Below are 14,067 nucleotides of genomic sequence, written 5' to 3' on the forward strand. Positions count from 1 at the left end.
GGAGGCCTCATGACCCAGCACTGTGGGAGGCCAAGGCAGAAGGGTCATTTGAGCTCAGGAGTTCAAGACCAGCCTGGCAACATAGACAGTCCTCATCAGTCAAAAAAAAAAAAAAAAAAAAAATGAAAAATTGGCCCGGCATGATGTGCCTGTCGTCCCAGTTACTTAGGTGGCTGAGGCGGGAGGATCATTTAAGTCCCGGGTCGAGGCTGTAGTGAGCTATGACCACACCGCTGCACTCCAGCCCGGGTGGCAAAGCAAGACTGCTTAAAAAAAAAATCAAGGGTGGCAAGGCACAGAGATAGTCTACTTGGCATGCTGCCATTGGTGTTCTCAATGCTGAGCACCTGTCATCATGCTGCTGGGCTCTGGCACCCCTGAACACTCATTGCTGCGCTGCTGCACACTCAACTCCAGCACAGCCATTGCCAAAACCTTCTGCCTCCCCACAGGCTTCCTGTCCTACTGGGGCCACTGATCAGCTGAACCCAGGGTAATATGCTGGTTCCCTAGCTGCTGGGGCAAAGACAGAAGCTCTCTGCCCTCTTTGGCTTCTGAATTAGGAAATGGAGTCCTGCCTCCCTTCTTTTGGATGCTTCTTTCCAAAGGGAAAGGATGTTTAAAGGCTTGGTAGCCAGAATGACCAATAAGCATAACATTTAGGGATTCTGTAAAGGGGCTGCTAGGATCTCGGAGGGGCAGGGGAAAAAGCAGCCCACCATGCTCAGAAGTGATCTCTTTTCCCCAGAGCAACATGCAGCATGGTTTTCTTTCTACTGGGAATCCTGAGATGGGAAATGTTCTGCCAGATTTCTTGATCAGTTGGTTGAAAGTCTGCCCCTCAGAAGAACTGACCACTCTGGATAAAAATTGCACTAAATAACAAAATAAGAATGACCATTTTTTAAAGAACCTGGGAGTCGAGGAATGATGCCCAGCTGGCTGAAAGGGCTGGGGTTTCTCACTCGCTCTGTCAGCCACACGGATTGTCTGTTGGACCCTGACCAGGGGAAATGAAGGGGAAACAGAGCACTTGACGGATTGTTTTTTCCTCTGAAGAACTTTACGGTTTAGGCACGCAGATTAAATAGATTGAGATTATCTTAGAGAAGGGCCCTATAAGTGCAGGGAATGAGAAAGGAGTGAAAAATGTAAACATGGATTTTTTAATTGACTTCCTTATTCGGGAACATCTCTTTCTGCTTGCAAATGTCCAAATGTTGGGGCTGAGTTCAGAGACTAAAAGATGAAATCCAAGGAGAGAGTCAGGGTGGCTGTGGCTGCTGTTAGATTCTTAGACACCAGACACGGACCCTAATCTGGACTGTGTGGGAGAAAACTGGTGGGGTTAACTACTTCAGAGTGTGGAGTCTTTCAGGTAGAACTGGAAATCAATGATTAAGAAATGAGAGGCCAGGCACAGTGGCTCATGCCTGTAATCCTAGCACTTTGGGAGGCCAAGGCAGGTGGATAATTTGAGGTCAGGAGTTCAAGACCAGCCTGGCCAATATGGTGAAACCCCATCTCTACTAAAAATACAAAAAAATTAGCCAGGCATGGTGGTGGGTGCCTGTAATCCCAGCTACTTGGGAGGCTGAAACAGGAGAATCACTTGAACCCAGAGGTTTCACAGTGGAGGTTGCAGTGAACTGAGATTGCGCCCCTGCATTCCAGCCTGGGCAACAGAGTGAGACTCCTTCTTAAACAAAAAAGAACAGTAGAACTAATATGGATCTGCTCACCTCAGAATAAGTGAAGTAGAATTTGAGAACCTCACAAAGTTGACCTTATGTAATCTTTGTATTATTATAATTTTCTACAGTGAGTTGCTTCTTGGTTGTCAGGAAATCTGCACAACTTTTTCATCATTGACTGGGGCCTTTTGAGGACTGTCTATACCATAGTCCCCACTTATTGATGGTTTCACTTTCCACAGTTACAGTTACCTCTGGTCAACTGCAGTCCAAAAATATTAAACGGCAGAGCATGGTGCCTCACACCTATAATCCCAGCACTTTGAGAGGTAGAGGCAGGAGCATTGCTTGAGCTCAGGAGTTCAAGACCAGCCTAGGCAATATAGTGAGACCCTGTCTCTACAAATAAAAATTAAAAATAGCCAGTTGTGGTGGTGCATGCTTATAGTCTCAGCTACTCAGGAGGCTGAGGCAAGAGAAGCACTTGAGCCTGGGAGTTCAAGGCTGCAGTGACCTGTGATCACACCACTGCACTCCAGCCTGGACAACAGAGCAAGACCGTGTCTCAACAAACAAACAAACAAAAATCCCAAAAAGATTACATGGAAAACTCTAGAAATGAGCAATTCGTAAGTTTTAAATTTTGTGCTATTCTGAATAGCATGATGAAATCTCAGGCTGTCCTACTCCATTCCTGCCCAGGATGCGAATCCTACCTTTTTATCTACATGAAATAATTTAGCCATCTTGGTTATCAGATCTAAAAAACATAGTATATGTGACGCTTGATTCTATCTGTGGCTTTGGGCATCCACTGGCAGTCTTGGAATGTATACCTTTCAGATAAGTGGGGGACTACTGCATATTTTTAGAGAAGGGGTTTCCAAGCTTGGGTACTTCAGTTGGACGAGGGTCAGGAATATGCCTCCCAGAAATGCAACCAAGACAACAAACCAAGCACAAGTCTTTGGTATAATGTATTGTAGAATGCATTCTTGCACGGTGGATTGTATTCTTCCTGGGAATATATGCTAGAAAGAGAAGAGCAAATCTTTAGGGACATGAGAATGTGCTACACCTTAGAGAGTGCAGCTGTGTGCAAATACTCAGTTACCTGGAACTGAATCTCAACTAGAACCAAATTTCACTGACATAGACAAAGTTTAATGATCAGTGTGCAAGAACATCTGAGTCACGATGAAGGAAGAAATGATTAAGGACTCATAGGATCTCTTCAACTTGGAAGCCTATCCATTCCTAGGAAATTTGAGACAAACCACAAGGTGACTCTCCTGTAACCCCAGCATTTTTCCAGGAAAATCTTTGAAGGAAAAAGGTCACAAAAAGGTAGACCGAGGGAATAGAGTGAAGACAGAGAGGCAAAGTGGAGGGGATATTCCATTTTTCTCTTCACCGTAGAGGCTGTTGATTGGAACAGGAGGTAGGAAGTGACTGGAATTTCTAGTATCCAATATAGGGATAGTGCATTTCACCTTTGGCTGTGTCCCAGGGTGAATAGACAGTGAAAGGGAAGCATAAGCCCTCACGAAAGAGCCTGATACAGCAAAACTGCTATAGGCCCGGGAGGCTGGAGGCAGACAGGGCTGGAGCTCTGTGAGACACTTCAGGTCTCAGGCCTGGGTCCAAGAGATGAGTTTGGACACAGAATGAACATCTTTGTTGTCAGTTATATTAAAACATGGTGTCTGGCTGGGCACAGTGCTGCACGCCTATAGCCCAAGCTACTTGGGAGGCTGAGGTGGGAGGATTGCTTGAGCCTGGGAGTTTGAATCTAGCCTAGGCAACAAAATAAGATCCTGTCTTTAAAAAAAAAAAAAAAAAAAAAAAAAAAGATGGTGTCTGTAACCAGATGGCTGTGTTTAATCCTAGCTCTATACCTCTTACTAGCAGTAGGACTTTGGAGAAATCACCTAACCTTTCTGTGCCTCTGTTTATCATTTTTAAAGGGCGATAAGGATATGACCTGCCTCATAAAGTTTTCATGAATGTTAAACACATTAATTCATGTAAAGTGCTTAGCACATAATAGGTGTAACCAAGTAACTGCTCAATAAGCATTAGGCTTCAATGTTATTATAGGTGGTTAGAATATGCCAGAACAAGGGTAACATTTTTCACCTACAAGGCTTGCATGGGACATCCAGGTAAACTTTCATTCAGATTAAGCTCAGAATATGCCACAGCCATTGCTTTAATCTGACTGAAGTTGATCAAGCATCTCTGTGGTGGAAATATTTAACTTACATCTATAATATTAACAGATTGCTGGTGTTAAAATCTTACTAGTGGCAAATGCTTTGTTTCACTGAAGCATTTCCTAAGCAGTGGCACAACATGGTTGAAATGTGGCCATCCTGGGTCTTAGTTTTAAGAGCCTTAAGGCCGGGCACGGTGGCTCATGCCTGTAATCCCAGTGCTTTGGGGGGCTGAGGAGAGAGGATTGCTTGAGACCAGAAGTTTGAAGCTACAAGGAGCCATGACCATGCCACTGTTCTCCAGCCTGGGTGACAAAGCGAGACCCCGTCTCAAAAAAAAAAAAAGAATCCTTGAAAATGAGTCCTCAGAAATGAGGGGGACTGTAGTGTCTTGCAACATTTCTCACATAGGTGTGTCAGTCACCGGGATTTGGGGACAACTTGAGCATTTTAAAATGTATGTTTTCAGGTCAGGTGTGGTGGCTCATGCCTACAAGTCCCAGCACTTTGGGAGGCTGAGGTGGGAGGATTCCTTGATCCCAGGAGTTTGAGACCAGCCTGGACAACACAGTGGACCCTGTCTCTACAGGAATTTGTTTTAAAAAATTAGCTGGGCATAGTGGTGTGCTCCTGCAGTCCCAGCTACTCAAGAGGCTGAGGCAGGAGGATCGCTTGAACCCAGGAGTTCAAGGCTGCAGTGAGCTATGATGGTGCCACTGCACTCCAGCCTGGGTGACAGAGCAAGACCCTGGCTCATAAAAAATAAAGAACTAAATAAGTAAAATTTATGTTTTTATAGAATAAAACATAGTTCCTTAAATTAGTTTTTTCCTCAAACTGCGGCTTGTAGATTTTTTTTTTTTTTTCTTTATGAGATGCTGGTGCATTCCTGAAATCTGAGGAATGTTGATGTAACAGAAGGGACATGGGCTTTGAAATCAGACGATCCATATTCAAATTCTGCCTCTTCTACGGACTCCATGGGAGAACCTGGGTGAGTCACTCGGCCCCACTGAGCCTCGCCTTTGTCATTTGGAAAATGGTGATAATAGCTACGCACAATCTTGCTATAAAGAGTGCATGCAAATGTAGGGGCTCAGCAAAAGTTACCTCCCATCCTCTCACCCATTTTCTTCTCCCCTAAAGAAAGAGGAGAGGAATTATTCTGCCGTCTTGAATGAAAGCAAAGAGAAACTCAACTGAGATATTCAACAGGTTTGTACTGGAGACTCGATGATTCAGACAGAGGTGTTGTGGTAGGCTGAATAACACCCCCTCAACTCCTAAAGATGTTCACGTCCTCATCACTGGAACCTGTGAATGTTATATGGCAAAAAAAGAATGTTGCAGGTATGAGTAAATTATAGATCTTTCAACAGAGGGATTACCGGTGAGTCCTAAATAAGAGGGAGGAAGAGGAAGATTCCATACAGAGAGAAGAGTAGAAGGCAATGTGGCCAGGGACTCAGAGACTGGAGTGATGTGGCCACAGGCCGAAGAAAGGAGCAGCCACCAGAAGCTGGGAGGAAAGGAAAAAAGCGAATTCTCCCCTAGAGCCTTGGGAGGGGCTCAGCCCTTCCGGCACCTTGATTTAAGCTCCGTGAAACTGACTTCAGGCTTCTGGCCTCCAGAACCATGAAAGAATATATTTGTTTTAGGTTGCCACATTTATGGCAATGTTTTACAGCAGCCATAGGAAACTAATACCGATGGTTGCTCATGACTGCAAAAAAATAATGTTAAGATGGGGTGGAAATGATTGTGCTTAGTGGCAGAAATTTAAGAACTCCCGAGCAAACATTTTGATTCTGTTGTCTAGTCCTTGGCTCCTAGGCCGACAGGTGTGAAGAAGAGAAAATCCTTTCTAATAGTATAGAGCTTTCACACTGTGGCTTGAAACCTTCAGTGGGCTGTGATTGACGTTTTGTTTGTTTGTTTTTTAAGTGAACTAGAATAGAATAAAAAGCCTGACACTCTATGCTGTTGTCATCATAAACCAAGGGCTTGCCCACTCTTTCCTATGTGAAGCCGTTGCACATGGTCTTCCATGCACTCTCCTTCCTCCTCTTACCACTCTTAGTTAAGTGGCCGCTAACATGCTCCCATGGCATCTTGTGCTTTCGTTATTATGGTCCTTATCACCTTGTAGTACATTATTAGCCACTCATTCAGCGAGTGTGCTTCTGGTCCTACTGTGTCTCAGGCACTTTACTGGGTGCTGGTCCTTTCCAAGTATCTCCTCCTTGGACAGCCATTTCCCTAAGGAATAAGGTTTTTATTGTTGGGCTGTTTGTTTGTTTGTTTTCTGAGATGGGGTCTCGTTCTGTCGCCGAAGCTGGAATGCAGTGGCATGAACATGGCTTACTCTAACCTTGACCTCCCGGGCTCAAGCAATCCTCACACTTCAGCCCTTCTACCCAAGTAGCTGGGACTACAGGCACACACCACCATGCCTGGCTAATTTTTTAATTTTTTGTAGAGACAGGGTCTCCCTGTGTTGCCCAGGCTGGTCTTGAACTCCTGGGCTCAAGAGATCCTCTTGCCTTGGCCTCCCAAAATGCTGGGATCACAGGAAGGAGCCACAGGGCCTGGCCCAGGAATAATGTTTTAACATTTGTATCTGTAGTGCCGTAGGCAGTGCCTGGCATTCCAAAAGGTGCTTGAATGAGTTGTGGTTTTAGAATTATTCTTTTTTTGTCTGTTTTTTTTTTTTTGGTTTTTATTTTTTTGTTTTGTTTTGTTTTGAGATGGAGTCTCGCTCTGTCATCCAGGCTGGAGTGCAGTGGCGCCATCTTGGCTCACTGCAACCTTCCCCTCCCAGGTTCAAGCAATTCTCCTGCCTCAGCCTCCTGAGTAGCTGGGATTACAGGCGCCCACCACCACGCCCAGCTAATTTTTGAATTTTTAGTAGAGAAGGGGTTTCACCGTGTTGGCCAGGTTGGTCTCGAACTCCTGACCTCAGGTGATCCACCCACCTCGGCCTCCCAAAGTGCTGGAGTTACAAGCATGAGCCAGCGCTCCTGGCCTAGAATTATTCTTTTAAACAAATTCAAATGGTAGTTGCGGGCAAGTCATCTGCTCTGGCCCTGTTAGGTGTGGGACAAGACATTGCTTTATGGGAACTGGCCTGACAGGTGTAGGTTTTCTAGAAGCATGGTCATAGAAATCCTCTATTTGGGCTTTTAAATTGCAATCGTCCCTTGGTAGAGTTGGACACATTTTCTCTCTTCTCCAGGTCACCCTCCTGCCATAGCATCCTGGAACAGCTAGAGGAGGAATCACTTGACTGATGAAGAAATGGAAGGAGTGCTTTGTGAACATTGGAGGCCGTCCTAATTGCAGGACCAGCTGGAGAAGATAGCCTAAAATAAATTTCAGTCATACAGGAATTTTTAAAAGAAAAGGATACCTTCCTTTCCTAACTTAGGCTCTTCTGCTAACTTATTGTAACATCATCAGGTCCTTAAAACATCAAATATGAGAGCCAAATTATATTCAGCAGTGTCTTAGGCAACAACCACATATGTATAATATAGACGATGATATCATGGCTGACTCAATATAATTACACCTTTGCTCATAAACCCTATCTTTCTTTCTAGGCATTCAAAGCACATGACAGACATTATCTTGTTGCTTTTCCCAGCACACTTGCCAGGTAGACAGGAAGCAAATATCATTATTGTCTTCATCTCATGTAGGTATAGACAGCGTTCCTGGGAACTATTTGCTCAAAGCCCCACTGGCAATAAGAGCTACTGGAAAAAAAAATGGCTAGAGTCCTAATTTAAAAAACAACTTCCTGCTGAGTCAACTTCAGGTCACAATGCTGGGATATTTCTAATTTCAGGCATTCTTAGACGGGGGCACAATGGGTTAGTTATTTTCCTTTATTTGCAGGTGTTTCGGAGGGAGTGAGATAGCAGATATAATCAAATTGATGCAACTATTGGCACTTTCTGAGTGTTCAGCATCTATGGGGAACTTCAGCATCTATTTTCTTTCCAAGATGGCAGTGGCATTACCGAGCATAGCTCAGTGAAGTACGACTGGCAACACAATCTGGAACATCAATATGATTCTACAATGTTTTGCCATTAGAGGCATTTCTACTGTCATTGAAAACATTTAGAGTTGTAGAGGCCTGAGCTCAAGTACCAGCTCTGACATTAACTGGTTAAGTACTTTTGAACAAGCCTTTAATCGCTCTGTTCTCATTTTTCTCATCCATAAAATGGGAACAATATTTACCTTCGTCGAAGACACTAAGGGTAAAAAGAGATCATATATATGTTTCATAAACATTGAAATTCTATAGAAAAACAAAGCATTACAAAGATTAGACCACTTCAATTACAGGCCCTAATACAGGTTGTATTTTCTATCAATGGGGACTATTTCCAATGGGTCATCTGTGCAAAAAAGATGTCTTTAAAACTGTAAATTAGGCCGAGCATGATGGCTTATGTCTATAATCCCAGTACTTGGGAGGCCGAGGTGGGCATATCACTTAAGGCCAGGAGTTGAAGACCAGCCTGGCCAACATAATGAAACCCGTCTCTACTAAAAATGCAAAAATTAGGTGGACACGGTGGGCATGCCTGCAATCCCACCTACTTGGGAGGCTGCAGCAGGAGAATAGCTTGAACCAGGGAGGCGGAGGTTGCAGTGAACCGAGATGGCACCCCTGCACTCCAGCCTGGATGACAGAGCAAGACTCTGTTTAAAAAAACAAAAACAACAACAACAACAACAAAAACTGTAAATTATTATCTCCCTGGGAAATCAGGAGAAAAGAAAATTAAAAGGAGAAAGGAGGCCTGGGGCTATAGGTCTATCAGAATGTAAGGAATGTGACAAATATGAACCCCGTGCCTATGTGGTGGAATTCAAGTCTATATACAATGTACAGCCCAGGAAGCTTGCAAAGTAAAGCTTTCCTGTGCCTTCTGGAATGTGGACCCTTTGTCCACGATCTACAAGGTAAAGAATTCCATAGGAAGTATATATTTAACTAATTGTAGCCAGAAATTAGATATGGGTAAGCCAGATTCTACTGTGCAATGTTATTGCTTCTTCAACCTAGATACGTGCATACTTTAACCCAAGCTCAAACCCTGAAGATTTGAACTCCTAACCTTTAAAACACGAGGCGGTTACTTTGATCACCAGGCATCCTGGCTCTTGTTTACTAGGACTGGGAGTTCTCCTCAGACAGAGCTCCATTTATTCCACGACCCTAGCAGAATAACACTAAGAAACCCAAAAGCACATCCATTTTGAAATAGTGCCTGTGGCACCAAAAGGATTCTGGAGCTCTGAATCAGTCCCTTACCTCATGGCAAAATTTACAGGCTTGCAGAGTTAAATGAAAATCAGATTGGAATGCAGGGACTTCTATTTTTCTGTAATGACATGTTGTGAGAAGGAAGGCAATTTTCTTGGACATTCCTCTAAAACCAGTGCACTTGCAGTGGCTTTTTTTTTTTTTTTTTTTTTTTTTTGGTTTACAAAACTATTCTAAACAGACCCAGGGCTCACTGCCATCTCCGGGTGCCAGGACTCTGGGCCACAGGGGCCATTTGTCCAGGGAATATAATTAAAATCAGTAATTATTCCTTTCACTTGGCACATGTGAGCCTCTTCTCAAGGCTGTCAGAGAGTGGACTTTAATATCTCATTCTTTCTCTGAAGTAATTTAATGATCACATAAGAAAAATGATTCTCTGAAACTATAATCTTAGAATTTGGCTCCACCTCCAAGTTGAAAGAATTTTGTAAGGAAAGAAAGAGAAAACACTCAAGAAATATGTCTGCTCCTCACATCTGACTGTGAAAAGTCTATATACTATGACCTGAAAAGGAAAGATAAACATAGTCCATGAAATTCTGTGGCAAAAAGGAATGAAAATGTGCTTACGAAAAAAAAACCCAAACTGGAACTGTATTCTCTGCAGGTTTAAAAGCAACCTTTGCCAAAATCTGCTTTCTGGAAACTTTCCTCTAAACCTGGCTGCTACCGTCAGCCTTGGCTGTGGGAGACAGACCTGGAAGACTATGGTCTGGAATATGTGAATGTTAAAAATCAGACATTGTTCCCTTTTCTTTATAACAACAAAAAGTCTTTGGTTTTGGCTATATACATGCTGGGTTTTCTGGTACCACCTTGTTCCTTTTTTCACTAGAGGGATCTTGATATTTTTGTTTGTTTCCTTTTTGACCACTGCTCTCCCCTTTCTTACAATGCCCTTGAGAAGAAGCTAATGGGCTCTGTTTCCATGCTGAAATGAAGAAATGATCGAGCGAGTATGAAATGACGCGTGGAAGGCCACACAGCAAGTTGGAAAAAGACTCTGAATGAGAAACTTGAAATTTCCATGTCCTCCCCAGGTCTGTAAATCCAGTATACTAAGCTAAGTTTTTCTAAGACATTGAGGCCCAAAGATGGCTGTTGAACCACAGGCATGAAGTGTGACTTCAAATCAAGAGTCAACACTACACGGAGTGACTAGATACAGAATGCTCTAATAAAATAATCATCACCTGCCGGGGCAGAGTTAAGCTTAAAATCATCTTACCGTGGATTATTTGAATTTATAGCATATTACATATAATTCAGATAGAACAGGGTAATGTTCAACCTAATCCCATCTATGAAAAGATTGCAGAACAAACAACAAATATAAAATACATTACAGGAACTGTGTTTCAGTTACATGTCATATGTCACATACATAAGAACAAGAATTAGGAAGCAACAGAATCAATTATTATTGCATCACGGGGAACTATGTTTTCAAGAAGCATAACTACTGAACTTGGAAGTCATTCTCTTTAACAAAAAACAGGTAGTCCATGTAACCTAACATATTACACAGCAGCAGCAGCAACTGAAAAAGCTGTTCCCAGGCAAAGGGCACAAGCCAAAGTCATTTTTGTGGGCTCTTAAGCAGATCTCGCTATGTTTCAGTGGAAGGTAGAATCATTCAAGAGGAAACTGGGAATGTGCAGAGATAGAACCACAGAACATCACAAAGAGCCTTCTTAAAGGAGCAGTGGTGGGCTGAGTGATTGGGAATGCTCTGCAATTAAAGGCATACCTGGTTTAACGTTTTTTTTAAGAGATGAGGCTCTCACTATGTTGCCCAGACTGGTCTTGAACTCCTGGGTTCAAGTGATCCTCTTACCTTGGCCTCCCAAAGTGCTGGGATGCCACCCTGCCCCAGCCTATCTTTGCCATTTTTCTAACAGCATGTGCTCATTTCATGGTCTCTGTGTCACATTTCAGTAATTCTCACAATATTTCAAACTTTTTCATCATTATTATTTCCGTTATACTGATCTGTGATCAGTGATCTTTGATGTTACTGTTGTAATTGTTTTGGAGAGTCATGGGCAGCACCCATATAAGAAGGTGAACTTGATCAATAAATGTGTGTGTTCTGACTGCTCCACCAACCGGCTCCTCCCACTGACTGGCTGTTCCCCCATTTCTCTCTCTCTCCTCAGGGTCCTCCCTATTCCCTGAGATACAGTGATACTAAAATTAGTTCAATTAATAACCCTACAGTGGCCTCTAAGGGTTCAAGTAAAAGCATTGCACATCTCTCACTTTATTTATTTATTTAATTTTTTTTTCAGACGGACCCTCACTCTGTTGCCCAGGCTGGAGTGCAGTGGCGCGATCTCAGCTCCCTGCAACCTCCGCCTCCCAGTTCAAGTGATTCTCCTGCCTCAGCCTCCTGAGTAGCTGGTATTACAGGCATGAGCCACCACACCCACCTAATTTTTGTATTTTTAGTAGAGACAGGGTTTCACCATGTTGGCCAAGCTGGTCTCGAACTCCTGGCCTCAGATGATCTGCCCACCTCAGCCTCCCAAGGTGCTGGGATTACAAGTGTGAGTCACCACACCCTGCTCACTTTATTTAATTTATTTTTTGAGCCAGGGCCTTGCTCTGTCACCTAGGCTGGTATGCAGTGGTGCCATCTCAGCTCACTGCAACCTCTGTCTCCAGGGTTTAAGCAATCCTCCCACCTCAGCCTGCTGAGTAGCTGGGATTACAGGCAAGCACCACCATGCCTGGCTAATATTTGTATTTTTTGGTAGAGACAGGGTTTTGCCATGTTGCCCAGGCTGGTCTCGAACTCCTGGTTTCAAGCATTCTGCCCGCCTCGGCTTCCCAAAGTACTGGGATTACAGGCACATCTCTCATTTTAAATAAAAAACTAGCAATGATTATGCTTAGTGAGGAAGGTATGTTGAAAGCTGAGATAGACTGAAAGCTAGTCCTCTTGTGCCAAACAGTTAGGAAAGCTGTGAATGCAAAGGAAAAGTTCTTGAAGGAAATTAAAAGCATCTCTCCATGGGACACATGAATAAGAAAATGAAACAGTCTTAATGCTGAAATAGAGAAAGTTTTAGTGGTCTGGGTAGATCAAACCAGCCATAACATTTCCTTAGGCCAAAACCCAATCCAGAACAAGGCCCTAATGCACTTTAATTCTCTGAAGGCTGAGAGAGGTGAGGAAGCTACAGAAAAAAATGTTTGAAGCTAGCAGAGGTTGGTTCATGAGGTTTAAGGAAAAAAGCTGTCTTAATAACATGAAAGCAAGTAGTGATGGAGAAGCTGCAGCAAGTGGCACAGAAGATCTAGCTGAGATAATTAATGAACAATAGATTTTCTACATAGATGAAACCTTTTCTATTGGAAGATAATGCCATCTAGAACTTTCATAGCTAGAGAGAAGTCAATGCCTGGCTTCAAAGCTTCAAAGGACAGTCCGATTGTTTTGTTAGGGGCTAATGCAGCTAGTGACTTTAAGTTGAAGCCAATGCTCATTTACCATTCTGCAAGTTCCAGGGCTCTTAAGAATTATGTGAAATCTACTCTGCCTGTGCTCTACAAATGGAACAGCAGAGCCAGGATGACAGAACATTTCTTTACAGCACGGTTTACTGAATAGTTTAAGCCCACCATTGAGAACTACTGCTCAGAGAAAAAGATTCCTTTCAAAATATACCTGCTCATTGGTAATGCACCCAGTCATCCAAGAACTCTGATGGAGCTATACAGGAGATTAATGTTTTAAGCAAACACAACATCCATCCTGCAGCTCATGCATGGAGGTGTAATTTTGGCTTTCAAGTCTTATTGTTTAAGAAATACATGTTTTTTTTCTTTCTTTTTTTTGAGATGAAATTTTGCTCTTGTTGCCCAGGCTGGAGTGCAATGGCACGATCTTGGCTCACTGCCACCTCTGCCTCCTGGTTCAAGTGATTCTCCTGCTTCAGCCTCTCAAGTAGCTGATATTACAGGTGCCTACCACCACGCCTGGCTAATTTTGTATTTTTAGTGGAGATGGAGTTTCACCATGTTGGCCAGGCTGGTCTTGAACTCCTGACCTCAGGTGGATCCACCCACCTCGGCCTCCCAAAGTGCTCGGATTACAGGCATGAGCCATTGCACGCAGCCAATAAATACATTTTGTAAGGCTATAGTGACCATAAATAGTGATTTCTCTGATAGATCTGGGCACAGTCAGTTGAAAGCCTTCTGGAAAGGATTCACTATTCTAGATGCCATTGAGAACATTCATGATTCATGGGAGAACATATCCATGTTAACAGGAGTTTGGAAGAAGTTGATTCCAACCCTCATAGATGACTTTGAGGACTTTAAGACTTCTTCAGTGGAGGAAGTCACTGCAGATGTGGTAGAAAGTGTAAGAGAACTAGAATTAGCAGTGGAGCCTGAAGATGTGACTGAATTGCTGCAATCTCATAATAAAAGTTTAATGGATGAGAAGTTGCCTCTTACGGATGAGCAAAGAAAGTGGTTTCTTGAGATGGAAACTACTCCTGATGAAGACACTGTGAATATTATTGAAATTATAACAAAAGATTTAAAATATTATGTAAACTCAGTTGTTAAAGCAGCAGCAGGGTTTGAGAGATTTACTTCAATTTTGAAAGAAGTTCTACTGTGAGTAAATGCCATCAAATAGCTTTGCATGCTACAGAGAAATCTTTCATGAAAAGAAGAGTCAATTGATGCAGCAAACCTCATTGTCTTACTTTAAGAAATGGTCGCATTTTGAAGAGAAGGTGGAGCGGGGGGCTCCTCTATTCCAGGGACTCTAAACCAAAAAGCATCA

The 14,067-nt window shown here is 43.1% G+C and overlaps 1 protein-coding gene and 1 pseudogene across 1 annotated transcript in view; one reads left to right on the plus strand and one right to left on the minus strand.

The window, feature by feature from the left end:
• The window catches only part of SNAP47 (synaptosome associated protein 47), a 779,054-nt gene that overhangs the window by 449,536 nt on the left and 315,451 nt on the right, over positions 1 to 14,067 (minus strand). The gene's annotated exons all lie outside the window — the stretch shown is intronic.
• On the plus strand, positions 12,121 to 14,053 carry LOC126954064 (tigger transposable element-derived protein 1-like; annotated as a pseudogene).

Source organism: Macaca thibetana, chromosome 1, assembly GCF_024542745.1.
Source record: "Macaca thibetana thibetana isolate TM-01 chromosome 1, ASM2454274v1, whole genome shotgun sequence".
NCBI classification, from domain to species: domain Eukaryota; kingdom Metazoa; phylum Chordata; class Mammalia; order Primates; family Cercopithecidae; genus Macaca; species Macaca thibetana.